A 12064-nucleotide genomic window follows, 5' to 3' on the forward strand; every position below is an offset into this window, starting at 1 on the left:
CCGGACAAGAGCGCGCATGCCCGGGATGTGTGCGTGCATGCCGGGCCGTCGTCATTTTCTCGATGCCTCCTCAAAATCATGCTGAGAATCGTCAGCACATTGGAGAGCCTTCCCGTCGAGGCCCCCCTGCTTCACTGCAACCGTTCGGGAAAACAAAAGTTCAAATGTGCTGTTCGGTTTCTTCAATAAATACCCAAAAAGGAGTACCGGAGCCGAGAGAGTCAGGCAGTACAGGCAAAGGCTACGTTCAGAAATGAAAGTTAGCCCCGCGCCGATGGAAGAAAACGCGTTCCGTTTGGACGAAACTTTCACCTGTAACAATGGAAAAGTTTTGCTTTTTAGTTTAAAATGACTTCATTGTGGCCAAAGGCAGAATCGAGGGTGCTTATTGCACCTTTTGGTGGAGGAAGCCACATGCAAAAATAGCAATACGTCACACGTTTGTGGCCATGACGACCACTCTTTCTTCTTCTTCTTCCATTTTTTCTTTTAGTGGTTGCCAAATACTTTTAGTGTATTACTTCCTGGTGGCCACAGGTAATTATGCGCCAGAAGTCGTTGCCAACCACCAAAAGAAGGTCAACACGATTAGGCAACGGGGACTTTGTGTGCCAGTCCGAGCTCTAATTTGAACATGTATAGGTCACACTGGGAGGTGGTTGTTCATCTCGGTGGCCCTGCAATTGGCTGGCAAGCGGTTCAGGGTGTCCCCGCCCTACTACACGAAGACAGCTGGGATAGGCTGCGGCACGCCCCTTGTGAGAAGCGGATTAGAAAACGGATGCATGGATGGAGAGGAAGAGGACCAGCCACGTGTGACTTTAATAGTTTGAAAATTGTGCAACATTCTCAAGTGAACCCGCAGCCGTCACTTTATGTGGGCGCAAAAAGCAGGATCGAAGAGGACTGATATTCGCTAACTTTTGTGTGCGGCGATGGCTGTTTGAAAGTGCTCTATAAATACAGTTGAGTTGAGCAAAAACTGAAACGCTTCCTGTTTTCATTCTCCTTTCAAGTCACAGTGTCCTGCCATCTACTGGCGGACAGTGGAATATCACCCAAAGTAAACAGGAGGCAGAGCAAAATACAGTTACAAACGGCCAACCCCAACGAAAAACCTGCAAAATACCGGGACGGCGAACACAGAACCTGCAAAAAAAAAAAAAAAAGACCAGCTGCCTTTGGACTGGAGGCGGGGTACACCCTGGACTGGTCGCCAGTCAGTCTCAGGGCACATGTCGACAGACACTCAGCCAAAATCTAAGTTGGAGAATCAACATTTGAGGCGGGCGGCCCGGTAGTCCAGTGGTTAGCACGTCGGCTTCACAGTGCAGAGGTACCGGGTTCGATTCCAGCTCCGGCCTCCCTGTGTGGAGTTTGCATGTTCTCCCCGGGCCTGCGTGGGTTTTCTCCGGGTGCTCCGGTTTCCTCCCACATTCCAAAAATATGCGTGGCAGGCTGATTGGACGCTCTAAATTGTCCCTAGGTGTGAGTGTGAGTGCGAATGGTTGTTCGTCTCTGTGTGCCCTGCGATTGGCTGGCAACCGATTCAGGGTGTCCCCCGCCTACTGCCCGGAGACGGCTGGGATGGGCTCCAGCACCCCCCGCGACCCTAGTGAGGATCAAGCGGTACGGAAGATGAATGAATGAATGAAAAACATTTGAGGCTTTGACTTTTTGATTTCCCTCCGTCCTCCTCCACCGGCCGGCAAGCCAGCGATAAAACAATCGAGTCAAAGGCCACGGGAGGGGGGGGGGGGCACAGGCTTAGTTGGCACGCTGCCGTTGGGCTTGGCCGCGTGCCCCCCGTGCGACCACTCGGGCAAGCTTGAAACACGGCCACCATTTGACTTTTCAGAGGCAGGCGTATACGCGCGCACACACGCCGACACGCAATTAATCGTCTGGGGCGCATCGATTGCATGTTCTGACCGGCCCTCGCGGGGGAGTGGAAAGAACCGGCACGACTCGGGCGTCTTTGCATCTGGCTGGCGACCAGATGCGCTTCAGGTCGATCGTAAAAAGAAGCAAGACGCAGGTTGAACTCCAAGTGCTTTTCTTTGATAAGCGCACTTGACATTCCTGCTGATGAAATACAGCAAGCGCTCGCCATTTCCAGGCCTTGCAGATTCTCCCCCCCAAAAACGCCTCCCCGGTTTTCCCAGACATGTCTCAGTGGTGAACGATTGCCACTAATTCCTGATAACAACAATATGAGAAAGTGGGGGGGGGGGGGTACAAAAAAAAAAATCCGGCTGGAACACAATGCTTTGGACTGCGGCGAATTAAATTCTGGACATCGGATGGTTTCGACACCGCTGCGTCTCGCGGGGACCCTAAAACCCGGAATCTGGTTTGTCTTCCAAGGAAAGCAACAAGTCAGAAGGAAAGAAACACAACAATGACATGATTGTTTCTTTTGTTGTTGCAAGACCGAAACTTGCTCCCGGGAGACACGTCGCAGTCGACTAATTGATTCCTGAAACGCGTCGATGACGGTGACAAAGAGTCGCAGCGCCTGCGCCTGCGCCAGCGCCAGCGCCGCGACGTCCTCAAGTCAACCAATATGGAGGTTGGCCGAAATGTTCTGGAAATGTGCCTCAAGAGTCCAACTACCTGGAGTTGAGGCAAAATCGTTTTTTGAAAAATGAGACGAATGCGGGAATTTGGGCGGGGGGAAAAAAATTGGAGGTTCAACAACCCAAGATTTACTGGGTGAATAAATACAATTTCTAAAAACGGGTTTTCTGGAACAATAACCCATCAAAATCAAATCATTTGGAGTTTATCTCCGATTTTCTGGAGAAATATGCCTCGGTTGAGATTTCCTGGAAAACGGTACCTCAGATGTCAAATAATTAAACGTTCAACCGAGAAAAATATTCCTCAAAAGTCAAAGAATTTGGATTTCAATCGAGATTGCCTGGAAAATATGGCAATAAGATGTTCGGGAAAAATATGCCTCACAATTAGGAGTTGGAGCTAAAGTGTCTGGAAAAAAACAAATAAAATGCTTTAAAGGCAGACAATTTGGATTTTATGGAAAAATATGCCTCGACCAAGATTTTATGAAAAGTTAAAAAAAAAAATTTTTTTTAAAGATTTTTTTTTTTTGGGAAGATTTGCCTGAAAAACAACAACAACAAAAATCTAACAATTTGGAATTCGACAAAGATTCATGCAAAAATTATTTGTAAACCAATCATTTCTGGAAAATGATAGCTCAAACCAAAACATTTTGGTGTTCAGCGAAGATTTTCTGGAACGTTTGCCCCACCAAATAATTAGAAGTTTACCGAAGATTTTCGGAGAAAAAAAAAATAACAAAAATTACGCCTCAAAAAAATTGGAGCTCAACAAAGCTTTTCCGGACCATTTTAGATTTCAACCCAGATTTTTTTTTTAGGGAGGGGTAGGGGTTGCGTGGGTGGGATTGCAAACATGCTACCCAACATAATATCTTGTGTTTCATTGTAACAAGACCAAAAATAGGACCTGATACGTACCAGCCGAGATGAATTACGAGGGCATTAGCGTTATCTTCCCCCCCCCCCCCCCCCCATCTTCAAAACCATAAAAAACGGATTTCTTCACCACTGCTTGCCGAGGGCGCTGGTCCCTGCAAACGTGTCGAAGTCAACAGCCAGCAATGGAGTGTTTGTACAGTCTGACTCTTTCTAGATGTATGAATAATATGAGAGCGTCGCCCCCCCCCCGCCCCTCCTCCTCGCCGCCCCCACACATCCTGATAAGACGTCGCAAGGGTGAAAAGTTTCTTGCTTTCGTGTGGCCATGGAAGTCAGTGTTGCATGTGTGTGTGTGTGTGTCGTTCTTAATGAGCCTTAATGGCTTTGCTCTTTCGAACTGCGAGGTGGGGACCCGAGCAACACTTTCAACAGGTGACTTTTCAAACTGAGACGTTCATTTCGGTCCAACCGAAGGCGCCCTGAAACGTAACCGGATTTACGTGAGTTGAAAAAAAAAAAAAGTGGAAAACGTCAAGTGGTGACCGATTACAAAAATCCACTAATGAGTCCGTTTGAAAATGATCCAGAAAGCAAAGCAGGCTAAGCTTTGTGAGCGGCCATTTCTGGCAAGGTAGAGTTGACGGTGGGGGGGGGGGGCTCAAGCGTCATGAAAAACAAACAGTTTTAGCCCCGCGAGTCGGAATGACCGACCAAATTGGACAAATTTGAACCCGTGCTCTCTATTAACGACCAAACTGTCCGAAAGTCACATTTTCACACACAAAAATAAAAGCTCCATTTTGATGACAAAATGGCCGCAGCTTTATTGGGAATGTGTGCGGCAGCCGTAAAATTCAAAGTTAATGATTCTTGGCTCCAAACAATCACGTTCATCGGTTTGAACGTGCCTCGTCGTTGTTGAGGTTGAACGCAACGGCGCAACTTCATTGGAATTAGGATTGAAAATCGAAAGCTCCTTTTTTTGTTTTGTTTTGTTTTTGTTGCCGTTTGTGTCTTGTGAGCACAAAAGATCTTTTGATAGTATTTTACATTCTGTCTTTTCCTCGTCTGGCTATTTTTACGGCACGATTCTTTCCGATTGGCTGCGGCGTTTGTTTAGTCCGTTTCACGGGCCACCTTCGCTCCTTATTATTCCAGCCCTTTGTTACATTTTGTGCTTCCGTAATTACTGTCACGACTTACTGTATTGTTCAGATGTTAATTAGTTTCTGTTGAACTTTCCTAAGTTGTTTGGAAGTAATTATTCCGGGAACACATTTAACAGTCTCGTTTGTCAGGTTGGTTCAAAAAAGTCACGGCGTGATTTATTGTGAGACAAAATGTAGCCACTTTTCTTGTGTGCTTCTATTAAATGAAACGACATTCAAATTACCAAGACAGTTTCGTTTAGGGGTTTTCACATGCTGTAGTCCCAAAATTAGCTCATGGCTGAAAATAGACGAATCATTTAAAAATGCTTTGGCCATGGTCAAAAAAGAAAGAAAAAAAATCTCAACGCAACAATCCACTAAAATATCTTTAAAGCATTCCTTGGCACCTGTTCTCATTCTCCCGCGGCGAAAACAAAAAGAAGATTCTCGCTCATACAATTCTCAGGCACATAGTGTCACTCCGAGTTGAAGTTTACTGTAAATTTGACACCTAAAACTAACGAGAATCAAACAGTGTGTTTTTGAACACTAAAACCTTCCACTAAACACAGTACCCCCATTTCGTCGAACTAAAGACTTATAAATGACTTTGCCCCTAAGATGAGCTTTAACTGTGTGCCGACGGCTTCTTTTTGTTCTGTAGTGGAATTAATGGAATTTAGTTCTCGAGCAAAGTACTTGGAAGCCATTACTTTCTGAGTGCAGCGATTAGCCTTTTGCATTTCAAGGTTGCAAAACAGACATTGGTGTCGGTAATGGAAAACTTTTTGTGATATTGTTCATGTTAAAAACTCGATATTAAAAATCGCACGCCCTGCAAAAACACGGTAAACAATAATTCTCTCGCGTGGCGGTGCGCGGGTGCGCTTGTGTCGTTGCAGGCGTCGGGGCGCAAAAAGAAACAAAATGACACCTTATCATGATGTGACACGTCTGCTCGATTCTCTAGTCTCGATCATTTCTTGGTCTTGGGTGATGCGTTCTTGACTACAACCCGACTTTACTCTATAATTAATCCAACAACAAAGGGCGCTACACGTTGTGTATTCGAAACAATTCAGCGACGTTGCCGAAAGAATCGCCCGCTAGCTTCATGCTAACACAGACTGAGAAATGCTATTGAGACGTTAGCGGTTAGCATCGACGGTTGCGGTTTTTACAACCCTTTCAGGGTAGACCGATAACATCACAATAATAACACGCTTATCTATTTCATCTCTATGAAAAAAACAGTACAATATAGTACTGCTGTTATAGACTTATAGACTATTGGGTCACTTACAGTAGTTGTCGAAGATGACGTCTTTTCTTCTTCGTTGGTGTTTTCATGACTGCATAGTATTATACTGCCTCCCCGGGGCCAAGGAGCGATGCAATGACTTTGATTGCAGCATCTGTTAAATTATATTACAACTCTACATTTTTATAAAGAACAATATGGCAACAAGCTATTTTTCTCCAGCATCTGTCCCTTTTTTTAAGGAGGGAGGCAAGAACGAATTTATGACATTTCCATTCATTTCAATGAGGCAAGAGATATCAATGTTCAGAGTGACAAGAATGAATTATAGCTGTTTTTTTATTTCAATGAGCCAAGAGATATCAACGTTCGGAGTGACAAGAATGAATTAAAGTTGTTTTTCAAGGCACCGCTGTACTGTAAATGCAAAAAAAAAGACATTACAATGACACTTGTATCATTCTAATGTGTACTAAAGTCGTCTTGCATTGAATTCTTTACTTTTAGGGTGTCACGGGGTCGTTAAAAAACCGAAAGCAATATGTTCTATTCTGAGAATATCGGACAGGGTTGACTTGGATGGGAATGTGTGTGTGTGTGCATGGGTGCGTGCGTGTTTGTGCGTGCATGCGTGTGTGTGTGTGTGTGTGTCTATCCGGGCTCCCCGTGGTCCTTCTATTGGTCTTCTGGGTGGGTGGTCTGTTCCAAGAGAGGAGCATTGGAAATATTACACCTACCTACACACACACACAAGCAAACTGGGAATCACACCAACGCAGCACAGCGGCGGGCGGAGCAGGCGGGAGCCGTCTTCCAGATGTGTGACGTTAATTTGCTCCATGCACAAACATGAACCGGTAGCTCCCACTCACTCAGCACCACTGTGTGTGTGTGTGTGTGTACAAATGTGTGTGAAACTGTGTTTGTGTTTAACAGAGCGATACGTAGCTTTCATAAAAAGGAAGTGATGGAAAGTACAAACGCTTTGGTACAGTATTAAAGTCGATGAATCCCGGTATCTGTGGAGTTGGTCAGTTGGTGCAGAGGCTAAAGAATACTTTTAATGAGTTGCTCTACAGTTCTAGTCTCCATTGCTCAAAATGATGCTAGTTTTGTTAGCCTGCCTGTGGCATTTCACGTGTTTTTAGCATTTTAGCATTAAGCTCACATACTTTTGCAAGATAAAGTGATGTTAACTTTTTGAGTCCATGAGTTGAATCTGTAGTTTCCTTTACTGTCTTTTTTTTTTTTTTTTTTACACAATTTTAAAAATATATTAAATCTACTGAGGTGTGTGCTCTTGCCATCCACCTGCGAGGCTCCTTCCCACTCACAGGTGATGGCGAAGGTGAGAGGATATGGGAAAAGCGTCCACTCTGACCCGACGTCCATCACCGGAGGAGGAGGAGGAGGAGGAGGAAGGGGGCATGAAAGACAAAGACGGATCAAGTGAGGAGGAGGACGAGAAAAATGAAATCAGAAGAGCGGAGGAGGAAAAAGACGGAAGAAGCTGATTGGCTCCCCCCTGAGATCCTTTTGTTTAGATTGTTCCTCGCTCCATCTTTTTTTTTTTTTTTGGGACATCTGAGGTACATTACAGCAGCCGGCCCTGAGTCACATCTCGGACTTAAACCAAGAACATATGCGCTCTGTGTGCGAGTGTGTGCGTGTACGTTGGGATGCAGCGGGATTTCCCCCCGCGCTGTTCCCAGAGTGCTGCTGGACTTTTATTTTCTTGTCCATTGTCTCATGCTGTGATATAAAAGGCTTATTGTTTGCAGAGCAGCCAGGGTGCTGCTGCAGGTTAGCGGACGGTCCCCAGCGACAACCGTTCATCCTCCCCCTCCGCCCTTGACTCCCGAATTGAAGATTTTAAAATGTCATTCATCCACAGTCCATCATTGCAAAGTCAACAACTGCACTTTTTTTTTGGTATGATTTTAACTCACTCACTGCCATGGACGTTACAAATTGTCAACTGATGTGGATGGCGATGCTGTATCGCGACGTCTCGGGGATGAGCATCGATTTTGAGTCAAAGATGAAGATTTGAGAGTGAATCTCGGCTTGCCTCCTCAGTTGAGAAAGGCAAATGCGTGGAAAGTCGGAGATGTTAGCCACCTCGCGCTCGAGCGGCGTATGTAGTATGGTGGCAAGAGACCCGCCCCCACGGGGAGCCCAGGGGGGGCCATGCCCGCCCACCAAAATACTCGTGCCCCCTTCATAAAAGAAATCACGGGAACCACAAACCCTTTGGACAGCTTTTTTTTTTCCTGCTGTAGACACGCGGTAAAGCGGATGGCCTGTTTGTAGCCATGTGTAAGTGCGTCCGCCATATTGGATGTGGCCATCGAATTCGCCTTAAAAGGGGAAAAATAATATTCATAAAATGGCGTCGCGATGACATCATAAAATCAAAATCAATAGTTCGGTATTCATCCAATGAAGTTGAGGCTTGATGAGGAGCAAGTGAAGGAGGCATCGTGACACATTGCTTTTACTTTGCCACACCCAGTATGTCTGCGGTGTGCCTTTTGTCATCGTGAGAAAAGATGAGCCAGTTCATGCAGTGAAGAACGATCGGCATGTCAAAAAAAGCCACGGAAGTTCAACTCGCGTCATGCGCTGAGTCGGTGTTGATCACGTCTCGTTTGTTGCCGTACATATGCAAACACATTTTTTTATTTTGCCATCAAAAGCTCGTGTTTTTTTTTTTTTGAGGGGTCACAAAGCAAAACGTCAGTCACCGTTCGGCTTGACGTTTCCTTTCATGCCCCCGCCCCCCAAAAAAAGAAAAAAAACGATTAGTATCTCTGCTCAGAAACCATTTGGAAAATGGTTGATCTTTGTGCGAACGTCTGGGCGTGAGCTGCGGTATACAGCAGGTCCACGTGAGTACCCGGAGAAAACCCACACAGGCACGGGGAGAACCGTAAACTCCGCGCGGGAAGGCCAAAGCTGGGATTGAACGCACGACCACTGCACTGCGAAGTCGAAGTTTCGGATGACGAATGCGACACCAAACTGGGATGGAATCGAACATTTGCTGTTGCCGGAAGACGTCAGCAAGCTCTTCCTGCCACGCAAGAATGTGACAAAGGAGATAAAAGGGTAACAAAACACCGCGACACAGTCGTCAAAGTGTCAGTTGATTGTTTTTTCTTTTATTAGGTTTTCACTCAGTTGAAGAAAAAAAAACAACAACTTTGTCTTTGGAACGTTAAACGAACAAAAGAGAGAAAGGTTAAAAAAAACAAAAAACGTTTGCATGACAGAAATTGACATGAAAACATTTTTGAGTACGGGGGCAAACTCCTCTTTTTTTGCCCCTTTGTTTACAAAAAAAACCCAAAGCTTTAAAAAAAAGGTATTTACAGTGCATCAATATGTATTTACATTAAGGCATTATTTATTTTTTTTTGCTGGGGCAGAAGAAGACGGGCGACGTGATAGCAACCCCACTTGTACACAAATAAATAGTCAGATGTTGCGCGATTTTTGACGTTTACAGTGCTAGTCTCTGGATGCTACCTGCTGTGAGTCAACACACACACACACACACACACACACACACGCTTTGGACTGTTTGCATGTCGGCTGATGAAACGTTTCACCATTCCCTTTTGTTGCAACATTAAACAAAAAAAAAAACATCAAAGAAAAACAACAAGAGCACCGTGATTGTTTGAAAGTCTCAGTGCAACACAGCTAGCTCTGCTACCATGAATCCCAACACAAGGCAGACGACATCGAGGCACTTTGAGGAAAGGTTGGAGATACTGACAGGCTTTGGTTGAAAAAAAAAAAAAAAAAAGAAAAGAAAAAAAAAGAGCTGAGAAGCTGCACGGCAAAAAAAAAAAAAAAAATGAAAAGAGGAGACGGGAGAGTGTTTTTCGAGCCGCTCGTCTGCTTCGCTAAAAGACAAAATGAATAATTGATCAGCTAATTGCTGCTCTTTAGCAAACTCCCTCGCTGAATTAAGAAAAAAAACTCAAAACAATCCTTCTATAAATCCGCCTCGCCCCCCTTTTTTCCCTTGCTTCCATCTCCTGAGACACCGATCGTCTAGCGGTGTCGTTTTTTTATTCTCTCATTGGTCTGCATGATCTTTTTTTGTGTGTGTGAGAGAGTGTGTGTGTGTGAGAGTATGTGCAAACAAAAGGACTTAATTGAAAAACAACAACAACAACAACAAAAAGCACAAACGAGATATTCCAGTTCCAGGAAGTAACAAAATAAGATTTGGCAAGACTAGTTTTGCATTTGCCACGCCGCGCGCGTTTGTTTGTTCGGTCGCGGCGGACTTGGGCCAAAAAGGTGGGCTACGCCCTGGACTGGTCGCCAGCCAATCATACGACTCACAAAAACATTTTCATGATGAACCGAAAATGTAGTTTGCACGAGAACTCCATTCGACCTCAAAATTTCTGAATGCGCATGTCCAACTGTCCAATGTTTTTGTGCATAAAAACGCTGTCCTCTAAAAACCAGCTAAAGGGCAAAAAAAATGGAGGTGCATCCGTGACCCGATAACTATATGATCGTCAAATGAACGACTGATCATTGAAGCCTAAAATTGTGCCAATCGTCAGAATTTCAGCCTATCGACCGTCGATCTTCTCTTTGTCTTGAGTCAAAATAACTTACAAAAATCGGGACTTTGGAAAACCGTTTTTGCCTATTTTCTGACTTTTTGCGGACCAAACGAGTCGCAGAAGCAAAATTCATTCATCATGATCGTTTCCTTCTCATGCAATATGGACCATCCCATCTTCTCACACGATTCAGGAAGACTATTCCCCCCCCCCCACCCCCACCCGCCATTTTAAAAAAAAATCAAAACCACCTCAACCTTTTCATAACACCACCAAAATGTGCGTACAACCGACAATAGCAAAAGCACATTTGGGAGAATCGAGATGATCTCGTGCGGCCGAACCTTCAGAAGCGAAGCGCGACAGCGAGAGTGTTTCGTGAAGCGCGCGATAGCGAGAGCGTTTCGTGAAGCGTGAAAACGCTGAAGCGACAACAGCCCTCACATTTGTTCGCATTGCCGCCGTCATCCGATTTACGACGTCGTGCCTCCTGCTCACGCTTGACAGAATTTTGGGCTAGCCAAAATGATCCCGCTGTCGATTCAAGTTCGCAACCGAAGGAGATAAAAGTGTCGTTACCGATTAATTAAGGCTGCGTTTGCCTTTCGCCTCACTTCTTAAGACCAGAACATTTCTGTAGAGTAAATGTAGAGTTTCACAACCCCGATTTGTTCAGTGGCTATGTCAGCCACTGAAGTTGAGGATGAGGAGAGAGGAGCGTTGGCGAAGAGCGCCGATGCGTATTTGGAACCGTGAGTCGCAGCTTGGAATTGAAGTGGATTCACATGGGACAGGAGAAGTGAACCAATCTCTTTTTTTCGTCAATGGATGCTACAGCTTCTTGTTGACTTTGAAACTTAGCTTGTAGCCGACGTGTGCACATTTTGAGCATGACGTCTCTGATCCACTTTGATTCTCTTTCATCTCAAACCGCTTCAAACAACAAAGCGCGCGACGGAAAAGTGGTTAGGACTGCACGACTGTCCGTGTTTTATGTTATGTGTTGTGTTTATTATTTTACTTTATGTTAACTGTTTTGTAAAGCGCTTTGTTACAGCTGCCGCTGTTGTAAAAGCGCTATATAAATCAGCATGTATTGTATTGTATTGTATTCTACTTCTTCCTTTCATAACTTTGCTGCTGTGAATCGGGAATTTCTCCATTGCGAGACTAATAAAGGTTTTCTTATTAAAGCGGACATTTATTGTCAGAACGGGTCGACTTATTGCTTGCGTTTGTTCAGAGTACATTGGAAGAGCAACTCGGGAAGAAGAAGAAAAAAAAAATGAGGGCGGGACTGATTATTTCTCAAAATCATTCAGTGTCACCGTTGATCACGTGCCAGGACTCATTCTGGTCTCGCGATGTCAAAATGTGACTAGCGCGATGACGAGGATTCAATTAGGAATTTATTGGCCCCAACAGCCAGTTGTGCAGACAAAAAACAAACAAAAGCATTTTAGGTTCACCCGGAAAAGTCTCACCCTGTTGCCAACAGGCCAGTCACGCACTCCCACATTCACACCCGTGGACAATTTAGAGTCTTCAATGCACCTCGCGTGCATGTTTTTCGGAATGTGCTCGGAACCC

The 12064-nt window shown here is 44.9% G+C and overlaps 2 long non-coding RNA genes across 2 annotated transcripts; one reads left to right on the forward strand and one right to left on the reverse strand.

Moving 5' to 3' along the window:
• Nucleotides 1-3558: 3558 nt before the first annotated feature.
• On the reverse strand, nucleotides 3559-6046 carry LOC127610077 (uncharacterized). Its single transcript, XR_007964733.1, has 2 exons — nucleotides 5922-6046; nucleotides 3559-3619 (listed from the first exon to the last, which is right to left on the reverse strand). It is a non-coding gene; the product is annotated as an uncharacterized LOC127610077 (long non-coding RNA).
• Nucleotides 6047-10973: 4927 nt separating this feature from the next.
• Nucleotides 10974-11900, forward strand: LOC127610075 (uncharacterized). The gene is made up of 2 exons (XR_007964731.1): nucleotides 10974-11121; nucleotides 11669-11900. It is a non-coding gene; the product is annotated as an uncharacterized LOC127610075 (long non-coding RNA).
• The last annotated feature ends 164 nt before the right edge of the window (nucleotides 11901-12064 follow it).

This window comes from Hippocampus zosterae, chromosome 11, assembly GCF_025434085.1.
Source record: "Hippocampus zosterae strain Florida chromosome 11, ASM2543408v3, whole genome shotgun sequence".
In the NCBI taxonomy this organism is placed as follows: domain Eukaryota; kingdom Metazoa; phylum Chordata; class Actinopteri; order Syngnathiformes; family Syngnathidae; genus Hippocampus; species Hippocampus zosterae.